Source organism: Rhinolophus sinicus, chromosome 3 (assembly GCF_057876585.1).
Source record: "Rhinolophus sinicus isolate RSI-liver-muscle chromosome 3, RSI-T2T, whole genome shotgun sequence".
NCBI classification, from domain to species: domain Eukaryota; kingdom Metazoa; phylum Chordata; class Mammalia; order Chiroptera; family Rhinolophidae; genus Rhinolophus; species Rhinolophus sinicus.
The window spans coordinates 180,804,240-180,831,535 of NC_142503.1; the positions used below are offsets into that span (position 1 = coordinate 180,804,240).

Here is a 27,296-nt window from a genome sequence, read left to right on the forward strand (position 1 = left end):
CATCCTGGACATGGCCTGCATTCTTTTATTTCTCTGCCTTCACATATGAGGTGGTCCCTTTCTTCCTGTGTGCACTTCCCCAAATGCCAGCTGGTAAAATGTTATCCGCTTTTTGAGACACACTGGAAACTAAGGCCGCTGCCATGAAGTCTACATCAATCTCACCCTCCACAGAAGTCTGTAGCCCTTGTCTCTTTTTATGGACCTTGCCTCACTATACCCCCTCCTCACCCCCTCTCCTTTGGGGAAGGCAGACAGATCCCAACTTTGGATATCTGGGGTTTGGCACCTTTGGGGCTGTGTGTCATATCCCTTTCACTTGCCAGTGACAGAAACCCCAAGCAAAACTGGTGGAAACAATGAAGGGAATTCAGTAATTGAAAATTCCGGGGGTGTTGGCAGCCAGGCATGGCGGGATCCAGGGGTTCAAACGTCATCCGATCTTCCTCCTGTCCCCTTTCCTCAGGGTGGGTTTCACCCCAGGCAGGCCTCTTCACAGCATGGCCCCAGCACCCCCAGACTAACAGCGTTCCCAGAGCCAGCCATCCTCCCCACTGTTCCAGCACACACCTGAGATTGAGTCTCGCTGGGTTGGCTGGCATCAGGTGATCCCCTCTGGAATGAAGGAGGAATGGGGCCATCCCTCACCAAACCACGTGGATTCCCAATGGGGAGGAGTGGCTCCTCCAAGGGAACTAGAAGAAAACAGCAGAGATGCTGCACCCCGCTTTTATACTCGACCCGTCCTTCAGTACCCAGCCCATGTCTGCCAGCTCTGTAATGCCTCCTCAGCTGCTCTAGATGCCCAGAGTCAGTACCATGTACCCAGGCGCAGACCTTTATGCTGCCTTATCAAGATCTTTACGTTTTCATTTGTTAAAGCCTCATCTGAGCAACAAGATTACAGACCCACCGAGAGCACGGATGTGACCACCCTTGTGGTTTCTGTCGAAACTTCTCTGAAGAGGTTCTTGCCTCCTGCTCTGTGGTCGGCTGAGACATAGTAATATTGAAACCTCAGCTTCTGTTTCTTCTCGCCCATTTCATAAGAATTCAGTTGACAGGACAAAACCACATCCATTGTATAAAAAGAGGCAGACCTGCGCCCACTCGGGGAAAGTACTGTAAGGTGATATGAAGTGTGCCTGGGTAGCACTTGGCATCTAGAAGCTTGGCAAATACCTCTTGGGTGAATTTGAGGGTTCAATTTTATCTTGTGTAATTATTATCTAGCCCCCCTCTTCCTAAAGAATCCTGGGGGGCTAACACGTAGTTGGGACCTGTTAAGTGGTGCTGCCAAAGATGAACAGATAGAGATATTCATTGACTCATTAGTGGTAAAAGTAAAGCATTAGAAACACCCTAAATGCTCATAGCAACAGAAGAGTTAAATAAATGGTGGAAAATTGGTATAGAGAATTAGTATTGGCTTAGTCTGTTCAGGCTGCTAGTACAAAAATACCACAGACTGGGTGGCTTATAAACAAAAATTTATTTCTCACAGTTCTGGAAGCTGAGAAATCTAAGATCAAGGAACCAGTAGATTTGGTGTCTGGTGAGAAACTACATCCTGGTTCATAACTGGCTGTCTTACTGGCCCCATGGCATCTGGGCAAGGGAGCGTTCAGGGGTCTCTTTCATAGGGGCATTAATTTCATTCATGAAAGCTCCACGCTTATGACTTAATCACTCCTCAAAGGCCCCACCTTTAATCCCATCACACTGGGGACTAGGATTTAACATCTGAATTTTGGGGAGACACAAACATTCAATTTATAGCAAGTATATAGGGTGGACACTCGTGTGTGTGAGTGTGAGTGTGTATGTGTGTGAATCAAAAGCCCGTAAATGTAAATCAACTACTTCATTTGGGCTACAGCTGATTCTTTTCCTTAGCACAACTTTGAAAGCTAGCACTCAGCATGAGGTACAGGTTCACTGTTTCCCATCTCTACATCGCCCCAAGAGCGACTTTCTTTGCCTCATTTCTGCAGAAGAACTAGTCCAGGCCATATAGCTAATGTATAGAGGAACTAGAATTTGAGATCGGGTCCTCCGGACTCTGAAGCCTGAACTCCAGATGTCCGTGGGGTTCAAGCATTGTTCCCAAAGTGTGCTCTGCAGAACTCTACTACCCAATGTCATAAGGATAAAGGGTTCCCTGTTCTCAGAGAGATTTGCATTTGTTCTTGAGGTATTTGCATTTCTGTTGTGATTTAAAGTGGGAGACAGCTCATACAGTAGTTTCTAGAATCCACTTGTGGTTGAGTGAGGAGTTTATAGTTTTTTATAGATGGCGGCTGGGTTGACACCTTGGAATCATTCCATGGGAGCACATCAATTACTTGCTCTGAGTTGAAGGTAACCCTTTCTATCGAACGCCAGGGTCATAGAAATGTGGAATAATCAGAGTGAGGAGGGCTTTAGAAATAATAATTTAGGCTACTCCTTCATTTTACAAATAAGGAAATCAAGGCAGAGGGAGACCGACCACTCATCCGAGGACAACAGTTGTTTGGCTGAGAGAGGGCTGGCATGCAGCACCGAGGCCTGCTGACTCCTTGTCCAGGGTTCTTTGCTCCTTCTGTGAATACGAGACTCTTCTAAATTTCCCGGGCATCAGTGAGTGGTTTTACATACATTCTCCCTCTGTTTCCATTCCTTTGTGTTTTAGCTTATGTTCTCACTCTCTTTGTTTCAGGCACTCCTGGTTGTATTTGAGTTCACAGCAAGGTGGCAGGTTGATCACATAGAAAAGGGGACAAGAGAGTTGAGCGGGAGCCTTAGGATGTAGGGTTACAGCCTTGCATCAACTCTGATGGGGGTAAATGTGCATCGTGACACGTTAGATTTGTGACCAAAAAGGTAAGATTTTTACAGTTGAATCAGATCAGGGGATGCTTCCTATTTAAAGACCACTGTGGCCACCCTTTCCCTGATCCATTCCATCTCTAGAAATTTATCTTGCAAAGATGTGTGCCTAAAGATATTTTTAAAAACATTGTATGCAATGGCAAGAGACTATAAACAATCTAAATATCCACTGATGAGGCGATGGTTGTAAAAACTATGGTACATTCATACAGTGGAGCCATGAGATGCAGCATGGCCGGTTGTATCGGCTGATAGGGTGCAAGATCTATTAAATGAAAATATAAGGTGTGTGCATGTTTTGATTGAGGGTCCTTTGAAAGCAGAGCTTCAGACCAGGACTTGGCTGATGGTAGTTTATTTGGGAGGTGATACCAGGAAAAACGAATGAGGGAGTGAAGAGAGTGCGACAGAAGATGCCAACAAAGGGGGTAATATTTTTGAGTTGCTGCTATATATAAGGGAAGCGCAGAGAAGTCCAGACATTTGAAAAACACACACAATGTCTGTCTCCCAGAATTGTCTCTTGGTAAGCAGGAAGGCTGGGGCACTCATGAAACCCATCCTGCATTGGTTAAGGTTCTTCCAGGGGCTTAAATGCCTCTTCTGGCTGCATTTCTGTGGGCTGAACAGGCTCCTGTGACTGTGGAGAAAGCCCTAATGTTCAAGGTGGGATTTTGTCAGTGTCAGGGAAGGGACTGTCCACGGTAGTTGCAGCAGAAATGAGAGGTGTTCTGAGAGGATGGGGTGCTCAGCACTGGAAGCTTCTGCTATAATTCAAAACATGGCTACTTGTATGTAAACAAAGTATATGAGTGCATATACCTACATGCATATCCATGTACAAACACCCATATAGAGGTGTATACATACTCGTGTATACACATCGGCCATTTTTGAATAATATATAAAATTGCTGGCATCAATTGTTACCTTTGGGTAGGGAGATGGGATTTTTGGAGGTCTGGACATTTGGTGTGGGAAAGAACTAACTTTTCAGTGTCTAACTTTTTGAACTAGTTGCTTTTTTAAAATAAAACAACTATACAAATGTATTTTTAACCGTTTTAATTAATTTTATTGAGCTATAACTTATAATAAAGTGCGCCCATTTTAAGTGTACAGTTTAATGAGTTTCAGTGAGTATACACACTGATAGAACCCCTACCCCCATCATGATGTAGAACTTTTCTGTCGAGTTCCCTATTAGCCTTTTACAGTCAATTCCCTTGTCTTCTTTTAGGTGACCGGTGCTCTGCCTTATATCACCTTAGATTAAGTTTGTCTTTTCTAGAGTTTCTATAAAAGGAATCAAGTACTATACACTTCTTTTTTTGTGTCTGGCTTACTTTGCTCAGCATAATATTTTTGAGAATTACCCATTATATATTTTTTATATAAATAGTTTGCTGCTTTTTTCCTACCAACTAGTATTTTGTTGTAGGGATGTAACACAATGTGTTTCCCATTCATTTTTGATAGATTTGTGGATTGTCTCTAGTGTTGACTTACTATGAAAAAAAAAAAAAAAACTATCGCAAAAAAGTCATGAACATTTGCAACAAGTCTTTGTATAGACATATGTTTTCATTGTTGTGTGTGTGTAAATACCTAGGGAATTGCTGGGTCATCTAGTAAGTAAATCTTTAACTTTATAAGAAATTGCCAAAATTTCCAAAGTGCTTTATGTTGCATTTCTACCAGCAAAGTATGAGATTTCCAATTGTTCCACATCCTTGCCAACACTTGGTATTGTTTCTCTTTTTAATTGTAGCCATTCTAGTGGGTGGTAGTAAGTAGTATCTCATGGTTTTAATTTGAAATCCCGCAATGACAATGATGTTAATTAAGCATGTTCCATTTGCATATTTTCCATTTATATTTCTTTTTTGGTGATGTGTCTGTTCACTATTTTGCATATTTTTAATTGAATTAATATTTTATAATTGAACTCTAAGAGTTCTTTATATATTCCAGATACAAGCCTTTTGTTGGATATATGTTTTGTATATACATTTTTTCGATGGCTAGCTTTTTCTTTCTTTTCTTTTAATGCTCTCTTTCAAAGAATAGGAACTTTAATTTTGACATATTCCAATTTATCATTTTTTTTTTCCTTCTAGAGCACACAGTTTTGGTATACCATCTAGGAATTCTTTGCCTATACTTATGTCAGAACATTTTTCTTCTGTGTTTTCATCTTAAAATTTTTAGTTTAGCATTTACAAATTAAGCCAATGATCAATTTTCAGTTAATTTTTGTTTTTAACATAAGGCAATGTTCAAGGTTTATTTTCTTCCTGGGATATTTAATTGTCCTAGCAACATTTGTTGAACATTCTTTCCCGTTGGATTACTTTGGTATTTTTGTCAAAATTAATTGACCATATATGAGTGGGCCTATTTCTGGACCCTTTATTCTGTTCCATTGCTCCCTATGTCTATCCCATGTTAATAGCACACTGTGTCTATTACTGTAGCTTTATGGTGAATCTTAAAATAGTGTAGTTATTCTATTTTAGGATGTAGTATAGGAAGTAGTCTAAGTCCTCCAACTTTGTTCTTCTTTTTCAAAGTTTTCTGGCGATTTTAAGTCTTTGATATTTACATATACATTTTATTACCAGCTTGTCAATTTCTATTAAGAAAATAAACCTGGTTGTATTATGATTGGGATTCCATGGAATACTTGTATCTTAACAATGCTGAGTCTTTCAATCCATAAACATTATATATATATATATCTTCATTTATCTAGGTCTTCTTTAATTTTTTCAGTGATTATTTTGTCATTTTTCATGTGTTAAATTTATCCCCAAGTGTTTTATATCTTTTGAGGCAACTGTAAGTGGTATTTGTGGTCTCCAGGATCCAAATTGGCTCCCAGTGATCATCCCCTTCTGGTATTAATGTCTTTGTGTAATACCCCTCCCCCAACACACACACACACACACACACACACACACTGTACCAGAGTTGGTCTGTGTGATCCAATAGAATATGGCAATAATGATGGAATGCCATCTGAGACGAGCTAATAAAAGGCATCATGGTGTCTTCTTTGCTCTCACTTGCATTGCTTGCTCTGGAATACATGGGAACAGCTCTGTTGGAAGGTCCAATGTGGTGCAAAACCAAGACCTTCATAAACTAGGAATTGAGGCCTCTGCCGACAAGATGTGAATAAACGGTTTCGGAAGTGGATCCTCCAGCCTCAGTCAAGCCTTGAGATTACAGCAGCCTTGACTGACATCTTGGCAATATCCCGAGAGACCCTGAGCCAAAGGACCACACAGTAAAGCTGCTTCCAGATTCCTGACTCTCAGAAATTGTGTGAGATAATAAATGTTTGTTGTTTTAAGCTGATAACTTGGTAATTTGTTATGTAGCAATTAAACTAATATAGTATTCTTTTTTTAAATTAATGGTATCTATTTTATTTCAATTTCTAATTCTTTGCTTCTAGCATATAGAAATTCTACTTTTTAAAAAATATAGACCTTGTATCTGATGTCCTTGCTAAAGTTAGTTCTTTTGCAGGTATCTTAGGATTTCCTTTATAGGCAATCACGTCATCTGTGACAAAGATAGTTTTATTTCTTTTTAAATCTGGATGCCTTTTATTTATTCTACTGCCTTATTAAACCGGCTAGGGCTTTCAGTATAATGATGAATGAAATGGTGAAAGAAGATATTCTTGCTTTGTTCTTGATCTTAAGGGGAAAACATTCAATCTTTCACAATAAGTATGATGTTAGGTGAAGTTTTTCCAGAGATGTTCTATTGAGTTGAGGAAGTTTTCTTGTGTTCTTAAACTTTTTTCCCCAATTCCTGTCATCAATACTAAATATATGGTTTTATTATGTAACAAATAGTTGTTATAGTGAGACCTATACACATACACAGAATTAACTATATTTACATTCATATAGAACAATATTTACATGTTTAAGTTACACTTTTGAAATCAGAAGATGTATGAGCAGCTTAAATTTAACAACAAAGAAAAGACAAATACACAGGACAAAATTGAGTTAACAGTAAAAATATTACTATCTCTTCTTGATACAACATGTATAAACTTTTTGTCAGAAAGTTACATCTTCTTAATCATATTATTTAAATCATTAAAATATGGATAGTACAGTGCAATTCTGCCAGAAATTTGTTTGGCAGGATCACAAACTAACATTTTTGAAAGCAAATCTAAACCACTTTCAACCAAGTTTTTGACATTTATTGCTAGACTTCCTGGTTTCCACTTGGGAAATGTATTCTTATAGGCCTTTTGGCCACTTTTTATTATTGGGTCTTGTCAAGGCTCTGAAAATTCTGAAGAGTTGATAAATTTCTGAATCCCCACGGAAAAGTGGCTTATTTGTTGCTATTTCTGCAAATACAGTGTCTATACTCCAAATGTCAACTGGAGTTGAGTAGTGAAGACTCAGCAGTACTTCTGGAGATCTATACACTACCTTATATATATGAAAGCGTGTATGAGTATATATGAGGTTGGACAATTAAGTTCTCAAACTCAGCCTAGAAAAAAATGCTACATACCTCATTGCTGAATATCACTACGGTCACCTTTGAAGTACTTCCCTTGGGAAGCTATGCACTGACACAGCGCCTATTCCACCCTTCAAAGCAATTTTAGAACTCTTTTTTTGGAATGGCCATCAGAGCTGTCATATTACACTTGATGTCCTGAATGCTATAAAAATGTCTTCCTTTCAATATTTCCTTTCTATTCGGGTAAAGAAAGAAGTCATTGGGGGCCATATCAGGTGAATAGGGAGGGTGTTCCAATACAATTATTTCTTTACTGGCTAAAAACTCCCTCATAGACAGTGCTGTGTGAGCTGGTACATTGTCATGATGCAAGAGCCATGAATTGTTGGTGAAAAGTTCAGGTTGTCTAACTTATTCATGCAGCCTTTTCAGTATCTCCAAATAGTAAACTTGGTTTGGTTAACTGTTTGTCCAGTTGGTACAAATTCATAATGAATAATCCCTCTGATATCAAAAAAGGTTAGCAACATTATTGCAACAAGTTTGTGAACTTAATTGTCAAACCATATATATCTATATCTCTATATATCTATATCTATCTATATATATATATACACACACACACACATACATACAGAGGGTGCCAAAAAAGTATACACATTTTAAGAAAGGAAGAATCTGTATTAAAATTACCCTGATGGTAACCACTTTGAGCACCTCTTGTAATTGCAGAAATCAAACGTGACTTATATTTATCTTTTGTTATCAGTGTATGTTGAGTATTACAATTTTAATACAATGTTTTCCTTTCTTAAAGTGCGTACACATGAGATGACATCATAAAAATGGCAGCATGAGATGAGCTTCTTGAAATCTCCCCTAGAATTTACAACAAATTGAACAACTGTAACTCCACAAAGGACTCCCTGCACAGCAGACAGGCAAGATGAAGAGTCACACTACTGAAATCATCTAAAGGTGGGCAAATTGCGTGAGCTGGCTGGGGGAGGAGGGAAGGGAGAAGTACGGAGCCGGAGCCGCGCAGGCGCAGGACGCAGACCTAGCTCAGTGCTCCCAGCTCGCTGTATCCCGGAACTACTGCAGCTGCGGGAGAGGGAGGAACTCGGACTGCTAGGGCTCCGTTTATGGCCCACAGGGCTGAGGGGGCAGCATATAACACGGCAGAACCCAATGCTCATGGTGGAGACCTCAAAGCAAAGACTGAGGGAAGAAGGCTGAAAATGGTGGTTTAAGCCCTCATTGCTGAGCAGAGAACGGAGCCTTAGGCACTGAGCCTAGCCGCCCCCTCCCTACCCTCCCAGAGCTCACCCCGCCTCCACCTGCCCAGTGCTAGAAGCGGAACAGTGGCAGTGTCAGATCAACAGAACAGAATATTCTGCTGTGAGCAGCCAACCGACAACTGGAGACCAACTGCCTCACCCGGGGGGGGGAGCGCAAGGCTCATAACACCATCATGAGCCAGGGAGCTGTGTCCTACACAACTAGACTGAGAAACAACGGCTTGAACCAGAGTGGGGGTGGGGGGAGGTGGAACAAGGGGAAAAAAAAAAGAACAGAATATTTGTAGTTCTGAGAACTGTGGTATACAGACACGAACTTTTAGCCCAACTAGTTCTGGCAAAGGGGAGGGAGCTATGGAAGCAGGACTGGCTGTGGTGGTGGTCGCAGCCATTCTCTAGGCCACCTCTCACAACCCACCTCGCCCTTGTCCCCACCTATCTGGGTGGATCCCTGCAGGAGCAAACAGAACTGCTGAAACACATGGGCTCTGAATCTGGTGCAGGAAGAGCTTTGGAACTTCAGAAGCTCTCCACAACCCCCCACGGAGGTGGCGCCCTATGACCCAGGCAAACTGTTCACAGAGGAGAAGCATGCTTTCCAGGAAATCCCACCATTGTGTGAGAAGCCAGAATAGTGCAGAGAAAATATAACACTACAGTATGAAAGAGAATAAAAGGCTGCAGTTGAAGAGAAAATAAAACATTCTACCAACACCTAGTGGCAAACAAAAGAAAGACCTCTTTCTATCAGCCTGTTGCAGAACCCACTCCTGTAGACGTCTAGGAAGAGAAATAATAAATCATTAATAGCCATGAATAACCAAGGTAACAAGACAGCTCAGAAAGAAAATGAACTTAAGGATATGGAATTATGTGACTTAAATGACAGAGAATTCCAGATAGCAGTTCTTAAAAACTCAGCGAGATGCAAGAAAACACAGACAGGCAATGAACTCGGAAACACAATCAAAGAACAAAATGAACATTTTACCAAAGAGATTGAAATTTTGAAAAAGAACCAAATAGAATTTCTGGAGATTAAGAACTCAATAAAAGAAATGAAGAATGAAATAGCCAGCTTAGGTAGTAGAGTTGACCAGATGGAGGAAAGAATCAGTGACATCCAAGATAGAAATCAGGCAATGACACAGATGGAAGAAGAAAGAGACTTCAGACTTAAAAGAAATGAAAGACTCCACAAGAACTTTCTGACTCCATCACAAAGAGCAATATAAGAATAATGGGCATACCAGAAGGAGAAGAAAGAGAGAAGGGAACAGAGAATATATTCAAACAAATAGTTGATGAGAACTTCCCAAACTTGTGGAAAGAACTGGATCCTCGAATCCAAGAAGCAAATAGGATACCTAATTTTTCAACCCCAACCGGCTTTCTCCAAGGCACATTGTATCGAAGCTGTCAAAAATTAATGACAAAGAAAGAATCCTCAAGGCAGCCAGGGAAAAGAAGATGGTAACCTACAAAGAAAAGCCCATTAGATTATCATCAGATTTTTCAGCAGAAACTCTACAAGCTAGGAGAGAGTGGAACCAAATATTCAAATGACTGAAAGACAGAAATTATGAGCCAAGAATAATATATCCAGCAAAGATATCCTTTAGATATGAAAGAGGAATAAAGACCTTTCCAGACATACAGAAGATGAGGGAGTTTTCTAACACACAACCTGCACAATAAGAAATACTGAAAGAGGCTATTCGACCAGCATAAATAGGGATAATTTTTGACAACCAAAACATAAAAAGGGGAGAGTAAAGGTCTGAACCGGAATATGGGAATGGAGAAAGTAAGCATGCTGAAGAAAATGGAATACTCTAAATATGAAACTTTATTTTTAAAAAAATCTGGAACTGAAATATATAATGTAATAAAATAAGAAACAGAGGGAAAAACCATGCAATACCACCACACAGAAATAATAGACAACAACAAAAAGGAAAAGAAACAATGGAGACACAGTCTTACCAGAAAACCAAAGATAGAATGATAGGAAATCCTCACATATCAATAATCACCCTAAATGTAAATGGCCTGAACTCACCAATAAAAAGGCGAGTCCATCAGAGGAGCAGATTGGATAAAAAAAAAAACTAAACCCAACCATATGCTGCCTCCAAGAGACACATCTCAGCTACAAGGACAAACATAGACTCAAAGGGTAGAAATTGACACATCAAGCAAATGGTATCCAGAGAAAATCAGGTGTAGTCATACTGATATCAGATGAAACAGACTTCAGGATAAAAAAGGTAACAAGAGACAAAGATGGACATTTCATAATGGTAAAGGGGATTATACAGCAAGAAGACATACAGTCATCAATATTTATGCTCCCAATCAGGGAGCACCGAAATATACCAAACAATTACTAACAGAACTAAAGGGAGAAATTGACCAAAACACAATTATACTAGGGGCCTTAAATACATTATTGACAGCTATGGATAGATCATCCAAACAGAAAATAAATGAAATAGCAGCCTTAAATGACACATTAGATGAAATGGACATAATTGACATTTATAGAGCACTTCATCCTAAAACATCAAACTATACATTTTTTTCTAGTGTACATGGAACATTCTCAAGGATAGACCATTTTTGGACATAAAACTAGCCTCAGCAAGTTTAAGAAGATTGAAATCATACCAAGCATATTCTCTGATCACAAGGCTTTGAAATTGGATATCAACTGCAAAAAGAAAGCAGGAAAAAATACAAATACATGGAGATTAAACAACATACTTTTAAAGAACGACTGGGTCAAAGAAGAAATAAGAGGAGAGATAAAAAATACATAGAAACAAATTAGAATGAAAATATATCCTACCAAATTTTTGGGATGCAGTGAAAGCAGTTTTAAGAGGGAAATTTATATCATCACAGGCCTATCTCACGAAACAAGAAAAATCCAAAATAAATAACCTCACGTTACACCTTAAAGAACTAGAAAAAGAAGAACAAATGAAACCCAAGGTCAGCAGAAGAAAGGAAATAATAAAAATCAGAGTAGAACTAAATGAAATAGAGAACAAAAAGTAGAAAAAATTAATGTGACAAAAAGCTGGTTTTTTGAAAAAAATTAATAAAATTGACAAACCCTTGGCTAGGCTCACTAAGATAAAAAGAGAAAAGACACTAAGAAACAAAATCAGAAATGAAAGAGGGGAAGTTATCATGGACACCACAGAAATACAAAGGATCATCCAAGAATACTATGAAGGACTATATGCCACCAAATTCAATAACCTAGAAGAAATGGACAAGTTCTTAGAAACATATTGTCTTCCTAGGCTGAACCATGAAGAACTGGAAAATCTAAACAGACCAATCACCAGTAAGGAAATTGAATCAGTCATCTGAAACTTTCCGAAAAGCAAAAGCTTGGGACTGGATGGTTTCACTAGTGAATTCTACCAAACCTTCAAAGAGGATCTAATACCAATCCTGCTCAAACTCTTCCAAAAAATTGAAGAAGAGACAATACTCCCTAACTCATTTTATGAGACCAACATTACCCTGATACCAAAACCTGATAAGGGTAACACACAAAAAAGAAAATTACAGACCAATATCTCTGATGAATACAGATGTAAAAATCTTAAGCAAAATTCTATCAAATCGAATGCTGCAATGCATTAAAAAGATTATTCATCACGACCAAGTGGGGTTCATCCCCAGGGCACAAGGATGGTTCAACATACGCAAATCCATCAATGTGATACATCACATAAACAAAATAAAGGACAAAAATCATATATCAATTGGTGCAGAAAAAGCATTTGACAAGATACAACATCCGTTTATGATTAAAACACTTAATAAAATAGGTATAGAAGGAAAATACCTTAACATAATAAAGGCCATATATGACAAACCCTCAGCTAGTATCATAATTAACGGTGAAAAACTGAAGCCCTTTGCTCTACATTCAGGATCACGACAGGGCTGTCCCCTATCACCTCTGCTTTTCAACATAGCGTTGGAAGTCCTTGCCAGAGCAATCAGGCAGGAGAAAGAAATGAAAGGCATCCAAATTGGGAATGAAGAAGTTAAATTGTCACTCTTTGCAGATGACGTGATGCTATATATAGAAAACCCTGAAGACTCTACCAAAAAGCTATTAGAAACAATAAATGAATACAGTCAAGTTGCCGGCTACAAAATCAATGCACAAAAGTCCATTACATTCATATATACTAAAAATGAAACCTCAGAAAAAGAAATAAAAAAACAATTCCTTTTGCAATTGCAACAAAAAGAATAAAATACCTAGGAATAAACTTAACCAAGGATGTGAAAGACCTATATGCTGAAAACTATAAGACATTTTTGAAAGAAATTGAAGAAGACACAAAGAAATGGAAAGACATTCCGTGCTCATGGATTGGAAGAATCAACATAGTTAAAATGGCCATATTACCCAAAGCAATATACAGATTTAATGCAATCCCCATCAAAATCCCAGTGGTATTTTTTAAAGCAATAGAACAAAAAATCATCAGATTTGTATGGAACCACAAAAGACCTGGAATAGCCAAAGCAATCTTAAGAAAAAAGAACAATGCTGGAGGTATCACACTCCCTGACTTTAGCTTGTACTACAGGGCAACAATAATCAAAACAGCGTGGTATTGGCAGAAAAACAGACACACAGACCAATGGAATAGAATTGAGAACCCAGAAATAGCCCACATAAATATGAACAGATAATTTTTGACAAAGAAGCAAAAAACATACAATGGAAAAAAGCCTCTTCAATAAATGGTGCTGGGAGAATTGAAAAGCCATGTGCAAAAGAATGAAACTGGACTGCTATCTGTCACCATGTACCAAAATTGATTCAAAATGGATCAAAGACCTAAGCATAAGACCTGAAACAATAAACTGCATGGAAGAAAACATAGGTACTAAACTTATGGACCTTGGGTTCAAAGAGCATTTTATGAATTTGACTCCAAAGGCAAGGGAATGAATGGGACTGTATCAAACTTAATAGCTCTGCACAGCAAAAGAAACCATCAACAAAATAAAGAGGCAACCAACTGAATGGGAGAAGATATTTGTGAACAGTGCCTCCGATAAGGGGTTAATATCCAAAATATACAAGGAACTCATACAACTCAACAACAAAAAAACAAACAACCCAATTGAAAAATGGGCAGAGGACCTGAAGAGACATTTCTCCAAAGAGGACATACAAATGGCAAATAGACATATGAAAAGATGCTCAACATCACTAATCAGAGAAATGCAAATAAAAACCACAATGAGATATCACCTCACCACAGTTAGAATGGCTATCATCAACAAGACAAATAGTAACAAGTGTTGGAGAGGCTGTGGAGAAAAAGGAACCCTCATACACTGTTGGTGGGAATGCAGACTGGTGCAGCTGCTATGGAAGGCAGTGTGGAGGTTCCTCAAAAAATTACGAATAGAATTACCATATGACCCAGCAATCCCTCTCCTGGGTATCTACCCAAAAAAATCTGAAAACATTCATGCATAAAGACGTGTGTGTTCCAATGTTCATTGCAGCTTTATTTACAGTGGCCAAGACATAGACACAACCAAAATATCCTTTGATTGATGAATGGATAAAGAAGTTGTGATATATATACACAATGGAATACTATTCGGTGGTAAGAAAAAATGAAATAGTACAATTTGTGACAACATGGATGGATCTTGAGATTATAATGCTAAGCGAAATAAGTCAGACAGAAAAAGCAGAGAACCATATGATTTCACTGATATGTGGGATATAAAACTGAAAACAACAAAAGAACAAGACAAACAAATGAAGAAACAAAACTCATAGACATGGCCAATAATTTAGGGGTTACCAGATGGTAAGGGGGGCTCTAGAAGAGGGTCAACGGGGTCTAATATATGGTGATGGAAAAAGAACTTACTCTTTCGGGTGGTGAACACACAATGTGAGATATAGGTAATGTATTACAGAATTGTACACCTGAAATCTATGTAATTTTACTAACAATTGTCACCCCAATAAGGTTTAATTAAAAAAAAAAAGTGTATACATTTTTTTGGCACCGTGTGTGTGTGTGTGTGTGTGTGTGTGTGTGTGTGTTCTAACAGGCTCTGGCAAGGCCAAAACCAGCCAGTTTAATTGTTCCCTTGTTATCAATGGATTTTGAGGTTTTAAGTCTCTGTGAAGTGCTCTTCTAGAGTGACAAAGCACAATCCCTTGTACAATGTGGTATAAATAATTCTGTTTTTTTCCCCAAAGATTTTGTTGTGGAAGGGGAACAGGACTTTATTGGGGAACAGTGTACTTCCAGGACTTTTTTCCAAGTCCAGTTGTTGTCCTTTCAATCTTAGTCGTGGAGGGTGCCATTTAGCTTCAAGTTGTTGTCCTTTCAGTCTTAGTTGTGGAGGGCGCAGCTCAGCTCCAGGTCCAGTTGTCGTTACTAGTTGCAGGGGGCGCAGCCCACCATCCCTTGCGGGAGTCAAACCGGCAACCTTGTGGTTGAGAGGACGTGCTCCAACCAACTGAGCCATCCGGGCAGCAGCTCAGCTCAAGGTGCTGTGTTCAATCTTAGTTGCAGGGGGCGGAGCCCATCATCCCTTGCGGGACTTGAGGAGTTGAACCGGCAACCTTGTGGTTGAGAGCCCAATGGCCCATGTGGGAATTGAACTGGCAGCCTTCGGAGTTAGGAGCATGGAGCTCTAACCGCATGAACCACCGAGCCAGCCCTATTCTTAACAAGTGAAGAATCCATGAACTGACCAGGGAAGATAGAATCCAAGTATTTCTTGAGATCCGAGGAATTCAGAGATGAGATAAACCTGGAATCCTGCATAAGCACATCTTGAAGACTGACTATACTTGAATGTCAAAGTTCTTTTAATAGAGAAATTTCCAGAATTGCAGTATAGGAACCCCTTCCTCTTTACTTTCTAGTGTGATTTTCTTTATGGCTACCACTTGACCTATAGTTTTGTCTATTCTGATACATAACTCTATAGGTACCTTCTCCAATTCTCTATTTTGGTGTAATATTCCGTAGTTACTCAACAGGTTTGGTAGGTCCCAGCTTATCTGTCCATGATGGTTGGCATGGGGTAGGGTTGGGGAGTTTGGGGGAGTTGTGAAGACAGTGTTGGCTGCTACCATATCTGTGTTGCTCTTTTCTAAACTTCCAAGAGCCCTGAGAGTTTTTATTATGAGTCATTTTCTAAAAATCTTTCTGAGTCTATTGAGATAATTGCATTTCTTTCTTTTTTTGTTGTGTCAATATAGTGAATTGCATTGGTTGATATTTGAATGTTAAACTAGCTTTGCATTCCTGAGATAAACCCCATTTGGTCATCATGTGTAAATTGTTTTTGAAAATATCTGATGAATACTTTTCTTTTTCCTATTATTCAGGCACACCTGCCTTTCGTGCATTCGAGCGAGGCCAGGAGACTGCTCCCCATTGGCTGATGCGTGGGATTACAGTGGCCCCTTGGTGGCTGAAACTTACACAAGTAGGTTTTTGTAACCTTCTGAGATCCTGGGGAGAAATGCCCTGACTGAAACGTGTGGGGGAATCTTGGTAAACTGTTGATAATTTCCTGCTCCCTTGAATCAATATATTTGTTCAAATCAAATATTTGTTCAAGTTTAATTCAGTGGAGGAGCTGAAAACTGGCATAATGAGTGGAAGAATGGAGGAAGGAGAAGGAAAAATGAAGAGAAGAAAGACTGCTGGTAGAAACCTCAAAATAGGGAGAATGTTTAGATACTGGCTACCCTAAAATGACAAATATTCACTATTGAAATGATGGCCCTTTCGGGTGTTAGCTACAACTCCAGGATCATTTTACATTATTCGTCTAACCACACACTCTACTTTTCCAGAGATGAGTTTCGAAAGTACATTTCTTCCTCTAGCTCCTTAAGCTTCCAGAGATATACTGGCTCCCCAGTGATGTTGGAGCGCATCTTTCCTTATGTATCGGTTGACCGGGAAGCTGCCTGGCAGACCCATCCTTCAATCTGACCCCGGACCATTTCTTCTTTGTGCCTTGAGCTCAGTAGGACCATGATCAGTATCTTTGTTGAAAGCTCAGTGTCCCCTTCTCTGGGACTCCAAGGAGATAGGTATGAGATATGAAAATTTATTTTCACTTAAGAGCATTAAGACCAGGAGAAACCTCTCTTGGCCTGTCTTGGAGCCTGGGGTCTGTGTTCATATGTTAAGAATGGAAGACTGAGTCATGGGATTCTGGAAAGGAAACCTTCAGTGGATGAGATCATTGGAGAGTCTGAGTGGCGTCACCAAATCCCAAACAGCTGCCAACTTCTCAGCTTTAATATGCAGAGAAGGCTAGAATCTCTTGACTTCCCCTGCATTCAGTCAGCTATGGATCTTGGAGTCTTCGAAAATAGCTGGCGAGCAGAGTAGAGCAATGCAGTCTCTCTTTCTCCTTTATCCCATTTCTCATTCTCGCTCCCCTATCCTGCTCTAACCTAGACTGGGCCAATCAGATGACAAAAGAGTTCTACTTACAACAAGTACACCCAGGTAATTATAGTAAGGCAATGGACTGAATGAGCCAGTTGTTAAAAATAGGTCTGACTTAATCCACTCAGGAAGATTGTGGCCCAATGCATTTAGGGATAAAAATAAATCAATTCAGATCCAATATTTAGAAAACCTATCCCAGATTGGGATGGTAGACCTCTCTTGAGAAACATGATGGATTTTTCCAAAGTGGCAGCAATGATGGGGCTGGGCTTTGCAGGCAAAAGGCTTGACTCATAGCCTGGACGTCAGAAGATCTTCTAAAGTCTGTTCTAATTTTCCTCTAGGGAAAATTGGTCTAAGTCCTCTAAGCTTTGTGCTACATCAATTTCAGTAAAGCTTGCTGAGCCCATAAGGGAGGTTTAGGTCTGAGACTTATGTTTGGGGAATACTGACTCTCTGTCAATCTTATGGTTGATGCTCATTCAATTTTTTTACATGTTTAAGTTTTACATGTTCATTCTTTGAATGAATAAACAAACGCACAACATTTATTGAGCATTTACTGAGTGTCATGCACATGTAAGGCCCTTCTCATACTGTTTTATTAATATTAAAGCCTCACCCTCACCCTGGAATATGCTCTCCATTTTGGTGATTTACAAACTGAGGCTAAGCTAGAATTTTCCAAAGCCATGTTGCTTGTGAATAGAAGGTTGACATTTGAACGTATGTCTAGAACTGGGTAGGACACCAGTATTTCTACAGTCCTGTTGGTATTTTATTCTGGGCTGTGCACCTCTAGGCCCTCAGTCAGTGTTTGTTTATGATGAAGGCTTTCTCAACTACTTCTCTCTTATTATCTTTTCCTCCTTGGAGTTCAACAGCACAATTGTACTGTTCAACTTCATACCTACTTTATGTGGTCTTACCATCCATAGATCAGCTATTAAGTTGCAAGGAAAAAACCATCAATCAATGTGATGGTTTAAAAAAAAATGGCTGCAAGGTCTTTGATACTCCTCCCATTGAGAGTTGGGATCTGTGTCACCTCCTCTTGAAGCTGGTGACTATGTCAACTGAGTACTGCAGAAATGACACTGCATGATGCCTGCATGAGGTTAGGTCATAAAAAAGCATGCGACTTTCACATAGTTCTCTCAGAATGCTTGTCCTTGGGACCCAGCCATCATACTATGAAAAGCCTAAGCCAAAAGGAGGGGTCACCTGCGTAGGCACTCTGGTCAACAGTCCCATCTGAGTTCAATCTTTGGTCATCTCAGGTCAGGTATGAGAAACATGAGTGAAGAGGCCGTCTTGGAAGTGGACACTTCAGGTCCAGTTGTTCTAGTTCCTAGGTGTTTGAGTCACTTCCAGTTGTCTGAGTTTCCTTAGGAGAAGCCCCAGACATTGTGGAGTAGAGACAAGCCATTCCAGCTATACCCTGTCTGACTTCCTGATCCGCAGAATCTGGGAGCTTAATAAAATGGCTTTTTTATGTCATCGACTTTTCAAGCAACTTGTTATGTATTAGCAAAAGTAACTGGGAAATCCAGCCAGCAGGGATTTACAGCAATAAAAGTGTATGTATGTGTATATATATACTTAATGTGGTGAGGTAGGTGCTTGTTGGTATTAGTTCACTGCTCAGCAATGCTATCAGGGACTCAGGATCTTTCCATATGTCCATGTTACCATCCTTAGTATGTTGGCTTTTGTCCTTACGCTTGGTGCTTCATAGTTTTGGCATAAATGCTGTGGCTCCAGGGATTCAATCAGTGTTCAAGTCAGTAAAAAGTAAGGACAGGCAGAGCCAGCCTCATCTATCTGGTTTTATCAGACAAGCAAAAACCTTCCCAGAAAACTCCAGATCTTTACTTATGGCTCATCAGCTAGAATTTTGTCACATGGCCACCCCTAACAGCAAGGGGGGCTGAGAAAATAAGCATTTACCTGGCATATTGCTGTCCTGGACACAACCTGGGTTCACTTAGCAAGGACACAGGAGGACACGAGCACCGTGTGGGCAAGACCAGTGCCTGCCAACTCCTAACTGTTCTACGTGTTTTTTCCTGATTTGCTCAAGGAGATGGTGAATCTTTGAAAACAGACACAAGACCCATTACTTCTCTGGAATGCTTCTTAGCACTCAACACAGCACTGAGAATGTCATTTCTGTTTACTATGTTCACTTATTGAAGAAAGAGAAGAAAAAGGAGGAGGTTTTCCATAGCAGAAGTCTTCATATTTTTTTCTTGCTTATCCCTTGAAAGATTTTTGAGACAGTGTATTCCCTCGTACAATTTTAACTTGATACCTGCAGTTTTCATTATAACTTTACATAGTTGCAAAGAATGTAATTTTTAGCATATTGTAAATACTGGCATCAAAAAAATTAACCTTTGCATTGCTCTTTTTAAAGTTCCCTATGAAATCTAACATAATAGTGATTTGATTCTACTACCTTCTGTTTAAAAATACACAAATAAGCTTTTCTTTAGTAGCCAGAAATTTTTACATTATTTGTTTTCTTCTTGAACTTGTATTTTCATTTCACATTTACCACAGAATTTTATCCTAATATATTTTTATGCTTGAAAGTTTTTTTTATTGATTTCTGTATCACACTTTTCTGCAACAAAAACATACATATAAACTGAAATAGCATTTTAAACCATTTCACGTGACTAAAAGGCTTTAAGTATTGAAACGTTTCTTCTGGATTGAATCATCATTAAAGTTATTGTTATACAATTGAGAAAAACTGCATGAATATATTATACATTATGATGTATAATTTTAAAGCACAGAAGTTAGATTCATTGGAAATATATCTGCTATGAGACAGATGGAATTTAAAAGAATTATTTCATGTATTTGTAGGTGAAAATTACTTATTGCTAGAATGAGACTAAGTTTGGCATCAGTTGCAAGCCTAGTTTTTGTTTATTGAGGCATAAGTGTTGACGGATGTTAACTAGACTTATTGTGGTGATGATTTTTGCAATATATAGAGAAATATCAAATAGTTACATTGAAAAGAAGCTAATATAATGTTATATCTCAATTACACTTCAATTTAAAAAAAACATAGGTGCTGAAAACATCGTTCACAAAAGTAAATGGAAATGTGAGGAATATTGTTACATTTGAATTATTTGAGCTACTTCTAAGTCACAGGGGGACAATTAAGTTCACGAACTCGCCACTGTGTAAGTGCACGGTGGAGAGTTTGCGAATTTAATTGTCTGACCTTTTCATATATTAAAAATCACGTGATCTGTTATCAAAAATTATTTTTAATGCTCTGTTAGCTGACAGTTCAATTAGGACCTCCTTCGATTATTGGAAACCACCTGGCTTGAAAATGGACTTGTAACCAACCAGTCATTTGAGTTGTTCGCTTGCAAATGGATTTCTTACCCACTCATTAGAGACATGCATAACCTCAATATTTCTATTTACTCCCCTGCTTGGAGCCCTGGAAGTTGGTACTCCAGGACACACCAGATTAAGATTTGGAATGAATGAGAACTATACCTTTCTTTTGGGAAGGGGAGGAGGAAAAAGAGAAGATGGGGAAAGAGAGCTTGCCGGATGCCCCACCTGCAGGCAGACCAATTTTAGGCGAGTCTGTGGGAAAACTGAATATTTGGAAATCAATCCTCATAAATCTACCCATTCCCCCAAAGCAAGTCCGTTTGTATGCTTAAGACCACGTGGACCCCAGTTTGAAGACTGTTGCTCCAAAGGCTGTTGGAACTCAGGGAGATGTTGACACTCTTCAAGAGGATGGATTTGCTCGAGTTTTCTTTCTTGCAGGTGGGCTCTCAGTGAGCCGTTCTGTGCTCAGTGCCTTGTAGGTACCATCTCACCAAGGCCTGAAAACAACTTTAAGAGGGAAGAAACGTTATTCCTATTTTGCAGATGAGGGCACAGGGGTTAAGGGAAGTGGCAGCGATTGGGTACCAAAACTGGGGTTCAAACCCAGTGCTATGGGTTGGCAGAGCCCAAGCTCTTTAGCTGCTGTGTTAGATCGTGCCCGGCTTTGGGCACAGTGAGCACAGCTCTTCACCTGAGCTGTTGCCTGCACTGCTGGTGCTTTTATCTTGGTTTACTTCTTGGGAAGTTTTTCTAAAGCCCTGGTTCTCAAACACAGATGACTGGGCCCCAGAAATCCCGGCATTTCTGATTCTGTAGGTCTGCCTGAGGCCAAGAATCTGCATTTCTAGCAGGTTCCGAGGCCTGGGAATCACACCCTGAGAACCACTTCCCTAAAAGCATGTCCAGCCTCCTGGGAGAGATTCTCATTTCTAATGCATTTAGAGACTGACGTTTTTTTCCTTTAAGTTTCTTTTAGGGCTGATGTTTTTAGCTGCTTAGAGGTGAGTCTGTATGATATGCACGTTGCATGTATGTTTCAACCCCTGAAACAACTTTGGAAAAACTTGTGCTGCAGAAAGTTTTGCTGGAGATTTTTTTTGAGCGACATTGCCCCTGGGCATGCCTGTACTGTTTACTTATTTGTCTTTATTTGTGTACACTTTGCACACGAAGGTCCTCCATGTTTTTGTCAAGTTGTTCTCTTTGTCGGGATGGAAGATCCTTTCCTCCGTTCTTCACCTGTTCATTCAATCTTCAAGACTCATCTCAAGATAATATTTCTCTCTGAAGTTTCCTGGCTGAGTTAGGCTCCTCTTCCCTGAGTTCCTCTAGCCCTGCATTGCATTCTACAGGCACCATCTTGCTTATACCGTATCTCTCCCACTGGATGTTAAATTTGATACAACTAAGTGCTCAATGAATAATAATTAGCTAACATTTAATGAGCACTCACTCTATGCTAGGCATTTGCTAAACACCTTACATATACTATTTCATTAAATCCTTATGAGAATCGTATGAGGTAGATACTATTATCACCTCTATTTCATAGTTGAGGAAACTGAGGCACAGACAGGTAACTTAGCCAAGGGCACATCGCTATTCAAGGTCATTTCCTTGTTGAAGTCTCTGTGGCCCAGGACTGACCGTCAGGCTCGTAGCCCCCAAATACTGATCTGTCAGCCCATGAAGTTCATTGCCATTCAGGCACAGAACTTACATCAAGAGAATGCCAGTTCCTTGATTTATGTGGTGAGAAATGCCCAGGGGGGTGGGTACTCTGGGAAGCATGTTCTCTCTGATGGCAGGTTTCTCAGGAAGCCAAAATAGGAGCCTCCGTTTGACCACCCAGCACAGTAAATTCATACCAGAGGAATTAGTAACCTGGGTCCAATCTGTAGTGGCCTCTGGGTAAGATAATCCACTGCCGTAACATGATGTCTCTGGGAGCAATTGGGCAAGTCCTTGGGCTCGATTGCTTCATGGATAAGAGCAGGGGCTCTGCAGCTAGAATGGATGGTTCAAATTCCAGCTCTGCCCCTTACTAGCTATGTGACCTTGGACAAGTGACTCATCTGAACAAGGTGTTTGTAATAATGGAAGCTATTTCATAGGCTTGTGGTGATGGCTACCTTCATTAGCATATGTAAAGAACTTAGAAGTGTGCCAAGTATATAGCAAAGAACTGTAGAAATAGTTGCTATTTTGACTATTAGCATTTTTAGCATTGTATTCTCAGTGCCCCACAGAAGCCTGACGCATAGTAGGTGCTCATGCACATTTTTAAAATAATGAATGATTAGTTTGACCCGAACTTTGTTAGATGCTACTGATGTTTATTTGAGAGAAGTGATTTTTTAAAAAATTTTTTGACAGAGAACAATAGCCAAGAAATACATTTTAAATTGAGACTAGTACACACATACGTACATGTATACATACACACACTCCCACAAAACAATACCGTTACATGTGATACAATCTTGTGTTTTTTATTCTATGCTACTTCTTTAAAAAAATGCTGGTAACCCACTAGTTGATTTTACTACCTAAGGACTCAGGACCGACAATTTGATAAACAATTGCGTGACTGAGATTTCTCCTTCAATGAACACATTCCATTCACACATATGTTAATATTGCCAGGCAGGCTTTGCACATCTTTACTCTGACTTTAAAAGACAGATTCATTCCTCACCTTTCTCTTGTTTTCAAGTTCTTGGGCCCTTGTATCCAGGTCAATAGAGACCATTTCTCTTATTCTCTGACTGGATACATTTCATGGCCGGTTGGCGTTGAAGTCTGTGTGTCTGTTCTCGCTGTGGATGTGACTCTTCCATGAAACTCTGATTATCTCAGGGCTGGTGGACAAGAGCTGTGGCCCGAAAGTAACTGTGTCAGGGGCCTTGTGCCTCTTTGGCAATGTTTGGACCAGCTGAGGAAATGCAGTCTTTTCTTTAAGGTCTCTCGTTCTTTGTTTGAACTCTGCCTAAGGTTGACTGGTACCTGCTGTGGGGATGGTCGTGGTCTTTCATGCTCAGATGTGAATAGCCACCACTCCTTTTCCTGACATGGGCTGTTGGCTCGGGCACATTTCTACATCGGGGAATCCTCTGGCTGGCATTTAGCCCCGATTCCTGCGTTTTTGGGTAGCTGGCAAAGGTGAGTGGAAAATGTGTTTCGTTGTTGGAGAATGGTGATGTGGTGGGGTGGGCTGCAGTGTGGTTGAAGGAGAGAGTGGTGGGAGCGTGTCCTGATGTGGGTTTAAAAGTGAATAGACTCTAGACAGAGGTGCCCTTTTGCAACAGACTGGCCTGAGCTTCATCAGCAGCCCTTTTTTCCGGTCACTCTGTTTTCTTAGGTTAATGGTAAGGACAGAATCCTTGGGAAACGTTTCTTAGCCACCAGCGTGGCTCTTGTCACGGCTTGCATAGAAATGCCACATGTGATACTATTTCAGGTCAAAGGCGAGAAAGGAAAAAGGCCAGAGGAACTTGTAAGGTGACAACAGTAACGTGACTAACCCCTGCTACTATTTATCAGGCATCTCTGAGCTCTGATACCAGTGGATTCTGCTTCCTGACTCAAACTGGCAACTAGGTCTCTGCTCTATAGCTTGTGGTCCACGTGCCCTCTCTTCATCCTGGTTGTTTAAACATTTTCAAGTCCATTCCGCTGTTTCTTTGAAATGCTAACACTAGCTTTCTCAAACCATGGTAATTGAGGGTTCTTGTTTTATCTGAGTTAGGAAGGTAAATACCTCTACCTGTCTCCTGCATTCCTTTTTTCCCCCTCTGTTTTCTAACTTTTCAAAAATGTTACAGTGTTAATATATTCCCCCCAAAGACTCAGTAATGCAGACTCTTACAATTTGTTGATTTTGTATGTGTTCACGTTTTCCAAGTATTCCCTAACCTATTAGTTGTCGATAGATATTTTTGCCAAGTCTTCATTACTTCCTGATTGTTTAAATGTGTTTCTCGCCCCCCGCCCCCCACCACTTTCCATTCCTGTACTTTTCCTGTTTAAGCAGTGGGTCATGGGTGTTTGGATTCCACAAACCAAAAGTTAAAAAAGAGAAAGGCAGGGTAACTTACATAGGGTCACTGTTTTTTAATTTTTCTAAATAATAACAACTACTATTTACTTTTACCGTCACTTCATAAAAGAAATTGCCCAGTGGAGACGTGTTCTTGTAGAACCTCCGCTTCCTCTCTGATTCTAGTTCAGTGCCATCCCTTGGGCACGTACTGTGTGTCAGCACTGCAGTGGCCACAAAAGAAGGACGGGTTTTGCCTTTACCCACTGAGGTCCCACAGAGAAGGAGACAAACAGCTGTGTAGGACTGTGACTTTTAGGTCGACTTCCCCACAAGACTAAACTTTTTAAACTGGTATAAAGGCAAAGATCATATCCTATGTCTCTACGTCCCACTGCACCAATGTAGTGTCTGACACATCACATACGCTCTATCAATGTTTACTCACTCGGAATGAATTACAGAACAGGGGACGATCAAATATACATAGATGTTCAGTTGAAGTCAGTCATGTGCCACTACTGAGCAATAGCGTAACTGGTAGGTTAGAGCAGGAGGGGGATGGGTCACTGCTGGCTCAAGGTGGCAGGAAGACTTCATGGCAGGAGGTGGTGAGGTCTGAGACGGGCCCTCGGGAATGAGTACAAGTCACATGACCTGGCAGTAAGTAGTGGGGTCCTGTTGGAAAGCAGCTTGAGGCCAGGGGGATAAAATTCAGGAGAGATTGTGTCTCTGTTTTGCAGACTTATTTGGAATTTACCATAGCCTGAGACGGTGATGGACACCAGAGAACATTTAGGGCAATGGTTCAAAACGGGAGGTGATTTTGCCCCCTAGGCATTTTTGCCTCAGTGCCTAGAGACATGTTTGATTTGGGGGAGAGGTGCTACTGGCATATAGTTGTGGCCTATGGAAGAGGCCAGGGAGGCTGTTAGACATCGTACAATACACAGGACAGGCCTCTTCCCCCACCAAACATTTGGCTGGCCCCAAATGTTACTGGTGTTATAGTTTAGAAACTGATATGGGGGATTGATAAGAAAAAGGAAATAAATGTGCTATCAGTAGTATTTCACAATCATGAGCAGTGCCTGAAAGCTCAAGTGGCTATTACAGGGTACCATTTCCTTCCTTCTCTCCAAGGAGCTCCATTTTCCCAATCACCTCTATCACACTTCTCTTTCCTGACTTGTGTATGCCAGGTGTTTTTCTCCTCTCTTATTGGCTCTTTGCCTTAATAACTCCAGAACTTCTGTTGGTCTCCTACAAGTCAAGACCTACCTGGAGAGCTACTTGGGGAACCCTGGAAGGCTGTTTGGGCAAAGAAGAGAATTTAGAGATGAATGCAGTGGTCCTGGCCCAAGATGGATCTTTACCTTCATGTCATCTAGGCTAAAAGTCCTGCTGCTAAGGTCATGGGACATGTATTTATTCAGAGGGACATTTCTGGCTTTGTCAAACATTTCTAACCCATTGAGTCCAAGTTAGGCTTTTTTGGCTTTATTTGATTGATTGACTGATTGATTGGCAAGGACAAGATAGCTGCATTTGTTTGCTTTAAGGGTAGTAGCAGAATATAGAGGTAAGTTTTTCAAGTCACTGTAAGATTAATTCTCTATATGTTAAGAAATATTCTCTGAAAAAAAGAGTTCAGAAAAAGACATTTCAGTGGTCACTTACTGTGTTTCCCCAAAAATAAGACCTAGCTGGACAAGCAGCTCTAATGTGTCTTTTGGAGCAAAAATTAATATAAGACCTGGTATTATATTATATGACATTATATTATATTATATTATATTATATTATATTATATTATATTATATTATATGACTGGGTCTTATATTATAGTAAAATAAGACCGGGTCTTATATTAATTTTTGCTCCAAAAGATGCATTCGAGCTGATTGTCCGGCTAGGTCTTATTTTTGGGGAAACACGGTATGTGTAGGACATTACTGGGTTAAACAGATATTTTATTGCAGGCCTTTTTAGAGCCTTTATTATTCATATGGGCATTTTGAATTTTTAAGAGGAAGAAGTGGTATTCTATATTCTCAAAATTAATTGACCATGGGACACCGTTTGTAGAATGCATATCAACAACTTTCTTTGGGAAATAGTGGAGAAGTATGGACTTTGGAGCTGTGTCTCCCTGAATTCAAATCTTTGCCTCCGTCACCGAGTAACTTATTTCTTTGGATAAGGTACTTAACTTTTTGAAGCCTCAGCTTCCTCATCTGGAAAATATAGTTGTAGGCAAGTAATATTTCACTCAGAAAGTACTAGGTGTTACCTTCTAATGTCAAGCTTTCATTGTGTGTCACATGGGTCTGTGGTTTGTTGCTGATGTGAGTGTGTTTCCTACTGGACTGAAATCATTAAGGGCCTGGATGGTATCTTATGGTCTTTGTATTCTTAATTCTTCCCCCAGTTCCTGGCGCATCACGACCCTTAATACATGCTAATTGAATGAATCAATGGGTAATGCATCTAATGCACCTGTACAGTCTCAGTGAATGTTAGTTGTCACCTGGCTCCTTCCCTTATACTTCCTCAGTGGGTAAAAGCTTTTTGGAAGAGAGACAGGAAAGAGATGGAGTGGAGCTATAGAATGATGGTCACTTTGACTCTGACGTTTCGGTTGGCTAAAGCCTGCATGAGGATCTAGGCTTCATACGAGTGAAGGGG

General features: G+C 40.0%; 1 pseudogene; it reads right to left on the reverse strand.

Annotated features, from left to right (window-relative positions):
• Positions 1 to 6,967: 6,967 nt before the first annotated feature.
• LOC109448224 (cyclin-dependent kinase 1-like) overlaps positions 6,968 to 27,296 on the reverse strand; it is a 51,599-nt pseudogene continuing 31,270 nt past the window's right edge.